This window comes from Mus caroli, chromosome 3 (genome assembly GCF_900094665.2).
Source record: "Mus caroli chromosome 3, CAROLI_EIJ_v1.1, whole genome shotgun sequence".
Classification (NCBI taxonomy): domain Eukaryota; kingdom Metazoa; phylum Chordata; class Mammalia; order Rodentia; family Muridae; genus Mus; species Mus caroli.
Window position 1 is genome coordinate 63,247,341 of NC_034572.1, and position 13,580 is coordinate 63,260,920.

The 13,580-nt window shown below is 41.4% G+C and overlaps 1 pseudogene; it reads right to left on the reverse strand.

The window, feature by feature from the left end:
* Positions 1–2,638: 2,638 nt before the first annotated feature.
* Positions 2,639–13,580, reverse strand: part of LOC110291837 — an 11,404-nt pseudogene continuing 462 nt past the window's right edge.

Sequence of the window (13,580 nt, forward strand, 5' to 3'; positions counted from 1 at the left end):
AGTTCTTCATCCCTACCCCACCCCAGCATGCCAGAAAACATCAAAGCCAAATGTAATGCTCTGTAACAATAACTGTCTGATTCCATTCTAAGAATTCATTTCTGCTTTATTTTTTCTTTGAATTAACGTGAATATGTATTTTCACTGTATATGACCTCACTTGCGTTTAGGAAGTACTGTGGTTATAAATTACAAATACAGCTGGCAGCATTTGGAGCATCCCTGATTTATATGGAGGGAAGATTCAATCAGTGCTCTTCACCAGGGTGAACCTAATATGATAAGAAAAACCTAGCACAGTGGCAGTAGGAGAAGACATTATGTAGGTGGTTAGGAGCAGAAAAGACAAATAAGGTTTAACTATGTTAGCTGCAAATGGATACATTCCTACGGGAGGAGTTGCTGCAGCTGATGGATGTTATGAAGTAGGAAAACTGTGGAAAAAAATCATCTTACATTTGTTTAATTGCTGCTTTTTGTTAAGCCGGAGAAAGAAAAAAAAAAAAAGGAAAATCCTGAGGGTGTTGGGAAATATTATAAACCTGGCAAGAATTCTGCACCATGGTCCAATGAGAAGAAAGATGAAAGGCCTGGGTAGCAGTGAGCATTTATAGCGGAGTGAGAAGGGTGTGCCTCCATCACTGTGGCAAAAGAAGGGCATTGATCTGAGCCAGCAAGTGCTGCTTTGGGTAGTTGCAGTGACACAGAGCACCAGGAGGATTGTTCCACAAAACAAGGGCTTCTTTACCAAATTATTTATTGACTGCTCTGGACTTACCAAAAGGCTAACATCTAGAGTGGCGTGGGAAATGGGGAGACAAGGGAAGAGAAAGCAAACATTCAACTGCTTCACTGCAGCACAGAACGCTGTGTGCTGAGGTTTTACGTTCGGGCAACTGAGAAAGTACCATGAGTTTGTTCTTGAGCTGAAAAGGCCTTTTAGAGCAAGTGGCCCTTTCCAGATGAAAACACACGATGAAGTGGGTATGCTCTTTCACTAACCAGCAATGCCTACTGCTGTGTATTTCCATCTCAATAGTATGTATTTTAGTGATTAAATATTACTTAATCCTTAGTTTAAAAAACAAAGAGGAAAGAACCTCCAAACAGAAGCTCTTGCAATGAGTGCCAGTTTTAGAATGAAGAATGTCCTCTTTTGTTTGTCAAGGTCGGTGGGGATATATAGGGTTTTAGAAAGTTGGGCAAGGGTGTGGTGTGGAAGATGCTGTGATCTCTGGTGAGGATACTTGACAGCTCCAGTCAGAGGTGACAGTTCTGTATCCCTCAGATCCCTCAGCCCTCAGGTCAGAGAACAACCTGTGGGAGAAGGTTCTCGCCTCCAGCCACGTGGATCTAGGGATTTTGCTCATGTCACTAGACAAGTTCTTTTATCCAACGAACCATGTTCTCCTCCCTTTCTCAGCATCTTTTTTGAGTATACTTCACTTTATTTATTTATTTATTTTTAGTAATATGTTTTTTTTTTTTAGGTATTTTCTTCATTTACATTTCCAATGCTATCCCAAAAGTCCTCCCATAACCCCCCCCCCCATTCCCACTTCTTGGCCCTGGCGTTCCCCTGTACTGAGGCATATAAAGTTTGCAAGCCCGATGGGCCTCTCTTTCCAATGATGGCCGACTAGGCCATCTTCTGATACATATGCAGCTAGATACACAAGCTCCGGGGGTACTGGTTAGTTCATTTTGTTTTTCCACTTATATGGTTACAGATCCTTTTAGCTCCTTGGGTACTTTCTCTAGCTCCTCCATTGGGGGCCCTGTGATCCATCCAATAGCTGACTGTGATCATCCACTTCTGTGTTTGCTAGGCCCCGGCATAGCCTCACAAGAGACAGCTATATCAGGGTCCTTTTAGCAAAATCTTGCTAGTGTATGCCATGGTGTCAGTGTTTGGAGGCTGATTATGGGATGGATTCCCAGGTATGGCAGTCTCTAGATGGTCCATCCTTTCGTCTCAGCTCCAAACTTTGTCTCTGCTTTCTCAACATCTTAATGGTCCCAAATTTACTATTGACATTTAATGACAAGGTATCACAAAAGATCCTTATTTCTGATATCTCTTTGAAAATATGTTGGCATTCCACCACAGCAAGTAGCAGTAGGAACTGAATAGAAGCTGTTTTTTTTTTTTTAAAGTTAATTTATCACTGTCCCTGCCTTCACACCAATGGTTCCATTTTCTCTAGACAGAAGCTAGATGACAATTGTCACTGTCGACATGACAGTGTTTGTATTATAGTGCTAAAATATATTGAATACTTCTTGTATGTCTTTTTTAAAAAATATTTTTATTAGATATTTTCTTCATTTACATTTCAAATGCTATCCCCTTTCCTAGTTTCCTCTCTGAAAGTCCCCTATACCCTCCCCCAATCCTGCTCCCCAACCCACCCACTCTTGCTTTCTGGCCCTGGCATTCCCCTGTACTGGAGCATATAATCTTTGCAATACTAAGGGCCTCTCCTCCCGTTGACTTTTTGTATCTGTCTTGTGTCTATCCAGAATATAGGAAAGAGAGTGCAGGGCTCTGTACTGTGGGCTGGAGAGTTGGCTCAGAAGTTAATAACATTTGCTCTTGCAGAGAACTTGGGTGCATTTCCCAGCATCCACATGAAGCTCACAAACATCTGTAACTTGAATTGGATTTAGATCTTGAAAAAAGATTGATTTCGGTGTTTGAATCTATCATTGTCGGAATGGCTTCGGCTACGCCATGGTCTTCCAGTCGGTCTACTGTTTCTAGGTCTGTAAGATCTCCTATAGTTATAATCAAAGGAGCGACTCCTCGATCTTCTCCTTTCATAACTCCGGCTTCGAGAGTGTCTATACCGGTCATAATCGTCATATCGTGAAGAGCTGTATATATTCCTCTCTTCCTTGGCTTTCATTTGATTTGGTGTCTTCCGATCCCCCTGTGCGAACTGGATTTCAATCTGACGCCCACAAATCCATTTTCTCTCCAAATTATGTAAAGCGTCTTCAGCATCACGAACATCCTCAAATTGAACATATGCAAATCCTCTTGGACGCCGAGTGTAGAAATGAAGTGGGACATAAACATCTACTATTGGACCATAACGACCAAATTCCCGACGTAAATCTTCAGACCTGGTGTCGTCCGCCACGTTCCTGACGAACAGAGACCTGTAATGTAGGACATGACTAAAAAATAACGAAATGATACCCTTAAATATTTATAATTTCTAGTATTTCAAGATTGTTTTGGAGGCAATAAAATGACTTGAAATGTCCGGTGTCATTTCAGAATACAAAGTTAGTGTCTGTAAGATCTTTGATTCATTGCTTACAGATGTGAGTGAAGATACTGTGGGGGACGATCCTCCTGGAGGATTACCTTATTTTTCCTTTCAATTTTGTTTTTAGAAATTTAGTCCTTGCTTGCAGACAACAAAAGATGGTTTTAAGAACTGTTTGTGGAATGTGTTTGGAGGGTTAATTCTAGAACCTTTGCATATTTAATAGTATTTTTAACTTTTATTTCTTTACTGTTTGCAGTTAATGTTCTTGTTCTGCTATGCAATCATTTATATGCACGTTTCTTTAATTTTTTTTTTTTTTTTAGATTTTCCTGGATGTATAGTTTAAACAAAGTCTACTTAAAACTGTAGCGGTAGTTTGAAGTTCTAGCAAAGAGGAAAGTTGTGGGGTTAAACTTTGTATTTTCTTTCTTATAGAAGCTTCTAAAAAGGTATTTTTATATGTTCTTTTTAACAAATATTGTTTACAACCCTTAAAACATCAATGTTTGGATCAAAACAAGACCCAGCTTATTTTCTGCTTGCTGTAAATTAAGCAAAGATGCTATAATAAAAACAAAATGAGGGAAAAAACAAAACAAAACATCTGTAACTCTAGTTCCAGGGGATCCAAAGCCCTCTTCTGACTTTCAGCAGCACCAAGACTGATCTCTGGCACACACCAGACATACACGCAGTCAGAACATTCATACATGTAAGATGATAAAATACTTTAAAAAAGATTCTGCACCATTAAGAACAATGGGAGGTCTGTTTCTCCGTGGATGTGAAGGGTATTTCATTGCTTTGTTCCCCCATCAAACATATCAGTACAGAATTGTCCTGCTGGTTTTACTCATTTATTTCTTGTAGACTTTGGATTTAAGATCTCTAGTTTAGTTTTTACCTAAGATCTCATCTGCAGGCAAGGATCATCCCTGAGGCTGAGATATTTCATACCCTAAAATACAGTCTTCTCTGTGAACATTTCTATAGTTAGAAGGTGCCCAGAGCCAGACTCTGCCAACAGTTCTCGGCTTCCCTCATTTCTGGTCATGTTACCCAAATGAGATGTAGGCAGAACATACAGAAGACTTGGGGGAATTTGAATGTATAATTGGTTTGGTCCTTGGTTGTTTTACCTGTATTCATGTCTTGGCATAAACAGGTTAACTAAAAGTGCAAAAACCATTTGGTGCCACCAAGAGATACCTACAAGGGCAAGTGACAACTTGTGAAATTACTGAGCAGAAACACATTAAGAGTCTGGACCCGTAGGTGTGGTTGTAAAGCTAAATAAGTTGCTGGAAATAAGTAGGTTTGTGTACGAGAGAAAAATAAATCCTTTATTTATTTTATAAACCATGGCTGCTCAGCTTTTCTGTTGCTAGCAGCTAAAAGCATCCCCAAGACATTTCCCTTCCAGTCTTGCCACTCATACTTGGGTAATGTTTCCCTCTATTTATGTATCCACATCTGCTGAATTATGCTATGAATCCAATTCAGTTCTTGTTGGGCAACATTTGCAAGCATTTTTGCTAACATTGCACTGGGAATTCCACAATGATGAATAACACACATTTTTACATCTTAAGTTTTTTTTTTATCCTATTGATGGGAGAACTGGTTATATATACTGATCATCACAACACAAAGTAGAATAAAGGTGACATCACACGAGAAGTGTGGTCCCTCAGGGGCCTTTGTATAGGCATGAAGAAAGTAAGGACTACTGTGCATAGTTCCTGGCTGGAGTCCTTGAAAGATTTTTCTGGAGAGGATTGACATCTTGAGATGAGGAACGAAGCCATCATAGACTTTTAAAGTCTTGCCTTCCAGAAAGAGGGCCTGATAGGAAGAAAGATATAGGGCCAGGAAATGAGTAAAACGTTTTGGGAAGTATGGAGTCTTTGACTCTCTGTTTTCATGCTCTAAATCCTCCTTCCTTCAGTGAGTCAAACCCATCCCAGTCCTACAAACCCTCCCACCAGCTCCTCCCTTATAGTGTGGCTCTGCTTCCCTTAGCCAGTTGGCCAACTATGCTGAAAATATTGTTTGCTTAGAGATTATGTGCCTGGGCATCCAACTCAAGCCTATTTCGCCTGTGACTGCCTTGCTCCTATCAGATGCACAGTCTTTATAAAATTTGTGTGTGTGTATACTCAGCAACTGTGAGAACCTAGTGAATGCATCTTTGTTCTAGCATGTTCTAGGCAATGGTTCAACCCAAGGAGCTGTCCTGGTTTAAAAAATATGAAATTACCAAAGAACAAATGTAATCAAATATATATTTTAATACCTTATTTTTATTTTAAAGCATCTGTGTGTAGGTGTCTGCACATGAGTGGCGCAGTGTCTATGGAGACCTGAGGAAGGTGTCAGTTCTTTTGGAGTTGGAGTTACATGTGGTTGTGAGCTGCCTGATGTGATTGTTAGGAACTGAATCTCAATCCTTTGCAAGAGCAGTGTGTGTATTTAATGCTCCAAGCCACCTCTCCAGCCCCTACATAAGAATTACAACAGAAATAGTCAAGTCACTTGCTCATAAAGGACAGAAAATATTGTGTCGAGTCCTTGAAAAGAAATAAGGGTTACTGTGCAGATAAAGAACAGGAAGACAAGTAAGAGAGAAGAGAAAATGCTTATAATATGGCCTGCCTCTGATGGTGTTATAAAGGATGTGAATATGAATGCCATGTTTGGCATTTAAAAGTATTGAACTTTAAAACTTAGAATTAGGGGAATTTGTAATTTCTACACCAGCTTCTACTTAACATAGAGAAGGACACAACTCAATAGTATATGACTGGAGGGATGGCTTAAATGTTAAGAGCCCTTATTGCTTTGGGCAGAGGACCTAGGTTCAATTCCCAGCATCCACACAGTGGCTCACAACCATCTGTTACTCAAGTTCCAGAGGATGGAACATCTCCTTTTGGCAAAACAGTCATATGCATAAAATAAGTAAAAGTATAAAATCTATGGCTTGAGTGTGTGTGTGTGTGTGTGTGTGTGTGTGAGTGTGTGTGTGTAGGATCAAACTGGGCCCTACACTTGTTAGGTTAGTGCTCTACCACATCTCTTGATGAATTGTGACAAATGACACACTTCCATTAAACCCAATTCAACACCAGAGCCTTGCTGGGACCCTTAAAGCCTTCATCCTTTTTCCTCATCACTTTCTAAAAAATTTTGTCCATTTGTGGAACACAGAGGGTGAAGCCAGAAGATATAGACTCCATGGTTTTCTGTGCTTTTGGTCAACTTGACACAAGCTAAGGTCATCAGGGAAGTGGAGACCTCAGTTGAGAGAATGCCACCATTGGACTGGTCTGTAGGCAAGTCTGTGGGAGACATTTTATTGATTGATATAAAAGGACCCAGACCATGATGGATAGTGCTACCCCTTGGCAAGTAGTCCTGTCCTACTAGGTGGTATTAGAAAATGTTTAAGGGGCTTGGGAGATGGCTCAGAGAACTGGCTGATCTTAACCCCCAGGTTTAGTTCCCATCACCCACATGAGGGCTCACTGTCATCCATAAGTCTAGTTCCTGAGGATCTAATACTCACTTCTGACCTCCATGGGTACTGCCACATGTGATGCATGACATATAATGAAGGTAAAACATCCATACTCATAAAATAAAATTAAATCTTTAAAAGAAAAAAATTAAGAGAGCAAGCCAGTGAGAAAAATTCTTCCATGGTCTTGGTTTGAAGTTTGCCCTCTAGGCTCCTCCATTGACTTCTTCCCGTGACGGTCTATAATTTGGAAGTGTAGGATGCTCTAAGCCCTTTTCTCCCCACGTTGCTTTTCACCAATAGAAAGCAAACTAAGACAGCTGGATTCCGATACTCACAACTTCTCAGGATGGAGCACACCTCTCCCCCCACCCCCCCACCCCCCCCCGGCAACCCAGCAAACACACACAATAAATAAATAACAGGTAAAGCCCAAATCAGAATGGTTGGTTTTGTTATTAAAAACTTGATATATTTTAGGTCTTAACAGAGAATGTCACTTAATAAATTGTGCTGTATTTTATTTCACATTGCATTTTATTTATGCATGTGTACACACACATTCGAGCATACACCCGTGGAGCTCAGAGGACAACTTTTAGAAGTCAGCTCTCTGCTTTCATTATGTGGGTTCTGGGGATGTTGGCAAGTACTCAGCCATCTCCTTGGCTCTCCAGACTTACATTCTACGTGTTACTTTTTCAACTAGAAAAAGTATCAAATGTAAATAGTACAGTGGAAAACTGGATGGGTGTACATAGTTACCCTGTGCCAATTAGTGAGTCATATTGTTGAACTTCACGTTCTTTAGGCAGGACAGGCTGTGGAATGTCGACATCTGCCATAGATTGCTTTAGTAATGGCTTCATCCACCACATTAGGAGTGGTATTTGGAAAGGCATTAACTGGCCACACAAACAAGTAAAGCTATGGGGACATTTAATCCCCAGTAGGTCTGGGAGTACTTTGGGAACACAGGGGCAGCCCCTACCCTGTGCACATTGTGTCACTCTCAGTTGACACCTTGGAGCTGCAGTGGCAGCTTAACCTTAGGTGACTGCACTGGGCTTTGCCTGTGGTTGTGGTTGTTTGCTTTCGTGGCTATCTATTTTTCATTATGCAAACTTGCCACAATTTACTGTTGGTGAATAGTGAAGCAGTGTTATTTTTTTCCACTGGTCTGTGACTTCATTGGTTGTTTGAAATATTTGTGTTGAGTGAACTGTTATGGAGTAGGGCTAATAAAAGCATTGCATTCAAGAGAATGCTTAAAAAGCAATTGGGTCCATATTGTAGAATATCAAGTGCCATTTTTTTCCCCCAGCAGAGATGTGACACAAATGCATTCTCATCTCAGACTGGGAAAAGATCATAAAGCAAAATAAAGATACTTGGTGATCCAATTAGTTTATTGGGGTCGCTTAAACAGGAGTGTCGGGTGAGAGGTTACTTAGAGAAACATAGATGATCCAAAGGCAACTACATCACTGGAAGCCCCTTCCTGCATGGGTGACAACTCATAAAAGGTAGAATCCTGAATTCATTGCATTGTTTAAAGTCAGCTAGACAGCTCTGAGAGTCTCTTCTAAGCAGCTTAAATGATCCCAGTCTCCTTAGCAGTCCTTATTGCTTACCTAACACTGGGGAGAGAGGAGCCTATGGTTTCTTCAGTTTCAGGGACATCCTGGGACTTCTGAGTTGTTGACTTCCTAAATCTTACCAGCCTCCTTATAGAACTTCTTGAGTTCTAATGAGCTGCTCTCCAGAGTTTGTGTGCTCCCTAAGCTGGGGAAATGAGAACCCCTAGTGAGAACTTAGCAATAATCAGTCAGGAAGTGAAATGTTAGAGTGAAGGGGCCAACACTATGTGGGTTTCAATCACTGCTTCCACTTTCTAGTGGTGTCACCTGGGTTTGATTCATTTAACCTCCCCGTGTTTCTCTTCAACAACCAAAAGAATCAAGATTTGTAAATGTCTTAGAACAGAACCCGATGTTCTCCAGCAGTAGTTGTTAAATCCAGTAGATATCCACAATAGGATTTTGGACAGAAAAGTGGCATTTGGAGGAGAGGTTGTCATCAAGGTGGGGTTGGTGGGTCTGGTCTAGTCTTGTAGCCTGTCCTTCCTGAGCCAAGGGGGTACTGCCCTGTCAGCTGCTGCACAACTTACAGAAACACCCATGAGAAACTGACACCTTTGGAGACCCCCACAGTCTTGAATGGCCACTTTGAAATTATTCCCCACAATTAGAAAACTTTTATCATTAAAACAACGGGCAAGGGCCGGGCGTGGTGGCGCACGCCTTTAATCCCAGCACTTGGGAGGCAGAGGCAGGCAGATTTCTGAGTTCGAGACCAGCCTGGTCTACAGAGTGAGTTCCAGGATAGCCAGGGCTATACAGAGAAACCCTGTCTCGAAAAAAAACCAAAAACCAACCAACCAACCAACCAACCAACCAACCAACCAAACAAACAAACAAACAAAACCCCACGGGCGAATCAGCCATCGTTTTATCTGCGGTAGACTTTTATTTAGGCCAACAGGAGAAAAGGTTTTCTCCATGTCCCTCGGATGACACAACATTACATTCTCACCATGTTGCTGAAACACTCACGAGTCTGTTGAGCTTTGCAGCAAATCCTTGCACTGAGTTGTCACTGCAGAGCTGGTGGTCTTTGTTGGTCCAGTGCTAGTGAACTGTGAGTACTGGGGAGAGACAAATGAGAACTTCAGCTGGGGAACTGGGAGAGTTTGGGAGAATATTCTCGAGTGGGGAGAGATAAGGGTCAGCGCAGAACCCTGAAGCTAGCAACTCTGAGGAGGCCGGGTAACCTAAAGGGGTGACGGGAGGAAGAACTTCCGGAACCCGACAGGATGGTGGACCCAAGCTGTGAGTCTGTTCCAGGGTCAGCCAAGCAGCTGTTTGCTGGTGAGTAGGGAGTTCTGAGAATGCTCACTGACCTTTCTCTTACCCCACCTCTCTTCTTCCTGTGGGCTCACCGGCTCTTTGGCAAGAACAATCTCAAAACAGGGAGTCCCAAGAGCCCGTTTATATCGGTCATCACTGCTCCATTCCCAAGGCATAGATGTAAAGGAGGCTTGAACCTAAGGGAAAAAACACCTTATGATATAAATAGTCATGTGGTAGTGAACACTTGTAATTCCAGGATTACAGAGATGGAGGCCAGAGATGTATGTAGCAAGATCTTTTTATTTTTCTTCAGAAATTTTAAAAAAAGCAAAATAAAAACAAAACCTTATGTACTGGATGTGCCTCTGAAGATGGGGATTACAGTACTTTATTTTATTTTTTTTCCACAGCTACAATCACAACTATCTTTTGCTTGAAAAACCAACATGTGAGAATGTGATGTTTCCAAGGTCTCACAGTGCACAGGAAGCCTGGGAATCAAGAGTCTAGTCTCAAATTCCAGAGGCCACGATGTCATTTCCGCTATTTGAGCAACCTACTGACTTTCCATTTCTTTTCCCTCTTTTTTCTTTCTTTTGTCTTCCTTCCTTCTTTCCCTCCCTCCCTCCTTCCTTCCCTCCCTCCCTCTCTTCTTTCTTTTGTTCTTTTGTGCCAGGGATTGAACCCTGAGCCTTTCAACCCTCAGAAGACTTCTCTACGACTGAGCCACAAACAGCCTCACCTCTCTGATCTCTTTATTCATGCAATCTCCTTAATATTTTACTTTATTAGATAAGTATATTTACATGAAGAGTCAAATAGTTACAGAAAGTAATGGAGTCTAAAGTTCCACTCTGTCCGCCCAGTCTTTGTCTCCCAACACTCCCTTCCTCAGGAGTGGGCTATGGAGTCACCTCTCAGCCTGCAGGCTAGCTTGAGAGGAAGACTCAGCACTCCACAGTGGTGTGAGCCTCCCAGCCTACTCTTCCCTCTGCGTTTACAGACTTACATGTAAAGATGCCCATCCATCCATCTCCTTACAGAAGAGGAACACGAAGGCCCACAGAGGTAACTGATGTTCAAGGCCTGATTCTGCTGGGTATTAATTTAGAGCAGGGTCACAACCTTATAAAATTTCCCTGACTTGCTTTTTTTTTTGTACTTTTTCTTTTACTTTGAACCACTCCTTTTGGAAGAATGTGTATTATTTTATGACCTGCTAGTTTAAATACATGCAGACATGCATAATGCTTCTTGTTTTTTCAGATGGTATACACCCCTAAAACTAAAATAAGTTGTAGGCTACAAAATATCAAAATCAAAACTTAAATTGCTGGTCCTAATGAAAGACAAAGTGTAACTTAAGTAAAATCATCGAGCATTTGGTTTAGTGATAGGAAAGCATTTTATTTTTTACTTGTTGATTTGGTCATAATAAGTTGGAGCACAACAGATCTTCTTGAAGAGAATGCTATTTTTTTCTTTAAAATAATATGCTCATTTAGGGGCCTGTGGTCAATCAATGTAATATGGCACTATATGACAAAATCATATTGAAACAGTTGGAAAAGATCATTTACCAACAACAATGATAACAACAGCCCATTTTCACTGTACATTTATACTTATAGTAACATTCTAGTAATGAACGTTTATGACATGTTTACTGCATAGGTGGATCCACAGCACACATCCACATCTTTCCTGGAAGGTACTATTACATCGTTATATCTGAATTACCATATAGTATAATGACGCACACCTCTTGCAGTCATTTCCTCTTTCTAACTGCTGCTGGACTTTTGTTTGAACAGTCCTAGATGGATGAATTTGTCCTTCTGGTGACTTTGGTGCCTTATTGCTGTTTGAGGTTTGCCCCAATCCTTCTTTCCCTCCTTTGAGTTAGAGCACATGGTCACCAACCAATGACTTCATGATTCCATTTCTAAACTTCTCAGTCAGTTCATTCAACAAATTGAGAAGTGACAGGTTTAGTCCATGAAAATGCCTTTCAGTTCTGTCATTGCAAATCATATTTATTACCATGATTGGTTAAAATGAAACACTTAAACACAGTAGCACACACAACATTTTTGTCATTTGGATTAATAAATAGCTCAAGCCGCTCTAATTAGACTCATTAACATGTAGACATTAAATACCATCCTTTCAAATATTACAATCTAATTACTAGCCACAGTGAAAAAACACTCAGGCACTAGAATTAATGACTATCTGTCAATTACAGATTGGCCAAGAACATGCCTTATATATTTTTCACAAGTACCAATTGTGTGAAAATAAATAATTAAAATAATTCTGAAGATTCTCAAGGTTTTTGTAATATCATCACCCTCATATCCACACCCACCAGACAGGAGTCTAGGTTCAAACCTTTCCAAATATGAAGAGCTGAGGGCACTGTTCTTGCTCAGGGTTGGGCGCAGGCTGGAGGTGCTGTGAGAGAAAGCAGCCTCTCCTTAGCCTTGTGGCAGGGTTTTAATTCATGGCTGGATGCCAAGCATAACTGCGGTCTGCACCTGTTTCTATCTTCCCACTCCCAAGGCAGGAAAAAACCTTCCCCTTCTCAGGCAGGATCATACTAAGTCATTCCTATGGATATCGAGGCCTTGTCTGACTGAAGCCAACCTTCCCTAGTTTGTACTGTGGCCCCTTCTCCTGTTGTAACATGTGCTCCCTGGACAATGTGAGATGGTCACAAAGATGACTGAATTATCCTTCCTCTCATTCTCAGATCTTCACCAAACCCTAGAATTCCTTCCATAGGATTGAAGCTGTTCAAGCTCCTTCCTCTCAGACCCATTGTCTGAACCTTGGAGTCAAATCACAAATGTTCAATAAAACTTTACCATCTCTGTCTAGGCCTGGGAGCTCTGAAGGACATCTTGGCCCTTCCCATTTCTTGGTTATGTGCCTGGGCAGAATCCAAAGATAAATTTCACTCATTTGTCTATAAACAAAGCTTCCTGGCCACTCTTATTGACCCTTTCTTCAGGGTTGCTGGGAGCCTTCCCAAACAAACAGAAAAGGACCCTGGAAGTCATCCAGGTCTCTTATATGATATAACTACCAGACTTAGACTCCTTTCGTCTCTGGATGATGGTCCAGCCTTTGTCTCCCAAATAACTCAAGCATAGGGTGTCACCTTTAAATTCTACTCTATTGTAAATCTTCAGAAAGAAGTAGAAAAGGCTGTTGCACCTTAAAACAACATCCCAGAGAGCTATGCTTTGACTTTCAGCAAGGTTGGTCCCAACTTGTTCCTTTAAGAGCCCCTCCCTAGGTGCCTTTGTATCATGCCCCTTCGAAGTAATGTATACAAGCCTATTCTCTTCTATCCTGGCATCCCTAGTGAAGCTCCTTCTTTGGGAAACTATCTTCCCACTTTAGAGCTTTCTAGAAACCTGGACAGGGAGTGTGCCAATCAGTAAATTCTGTTAACATTCCCATACATAGCCCTAGATCTCTGTGGTTCTTCACTGGGTAGCCATCTTGAAACAGGTCAGAGAGTATATATAAATGGAATGTGTTTCTGTTGGAACTCACCACGATGTGGCATCTTCTCCCCCATATACTCATGGCATTGCCAGCTCATTGCTTTTGATGTCTTGGAATCTGAAACTCTTCTCTGTGACAAGAACCTATTGCTCTCACTCTCTCTTGCACTGAAATAACCATTCCTTTCCTAAACAAGAAATTTCAGGTCACAGTTGTAGCTCAGAGGTAGAGGACATGTTTCACAGGCCCAAGGCACTGTTTCTAGGCCATTTATATTTGTATTAGAAAGCTCCTATTTGGATCCGGCCGGACCAGCACTGGGGTAGCTAGGGCGCAGGGTCGGCTGAC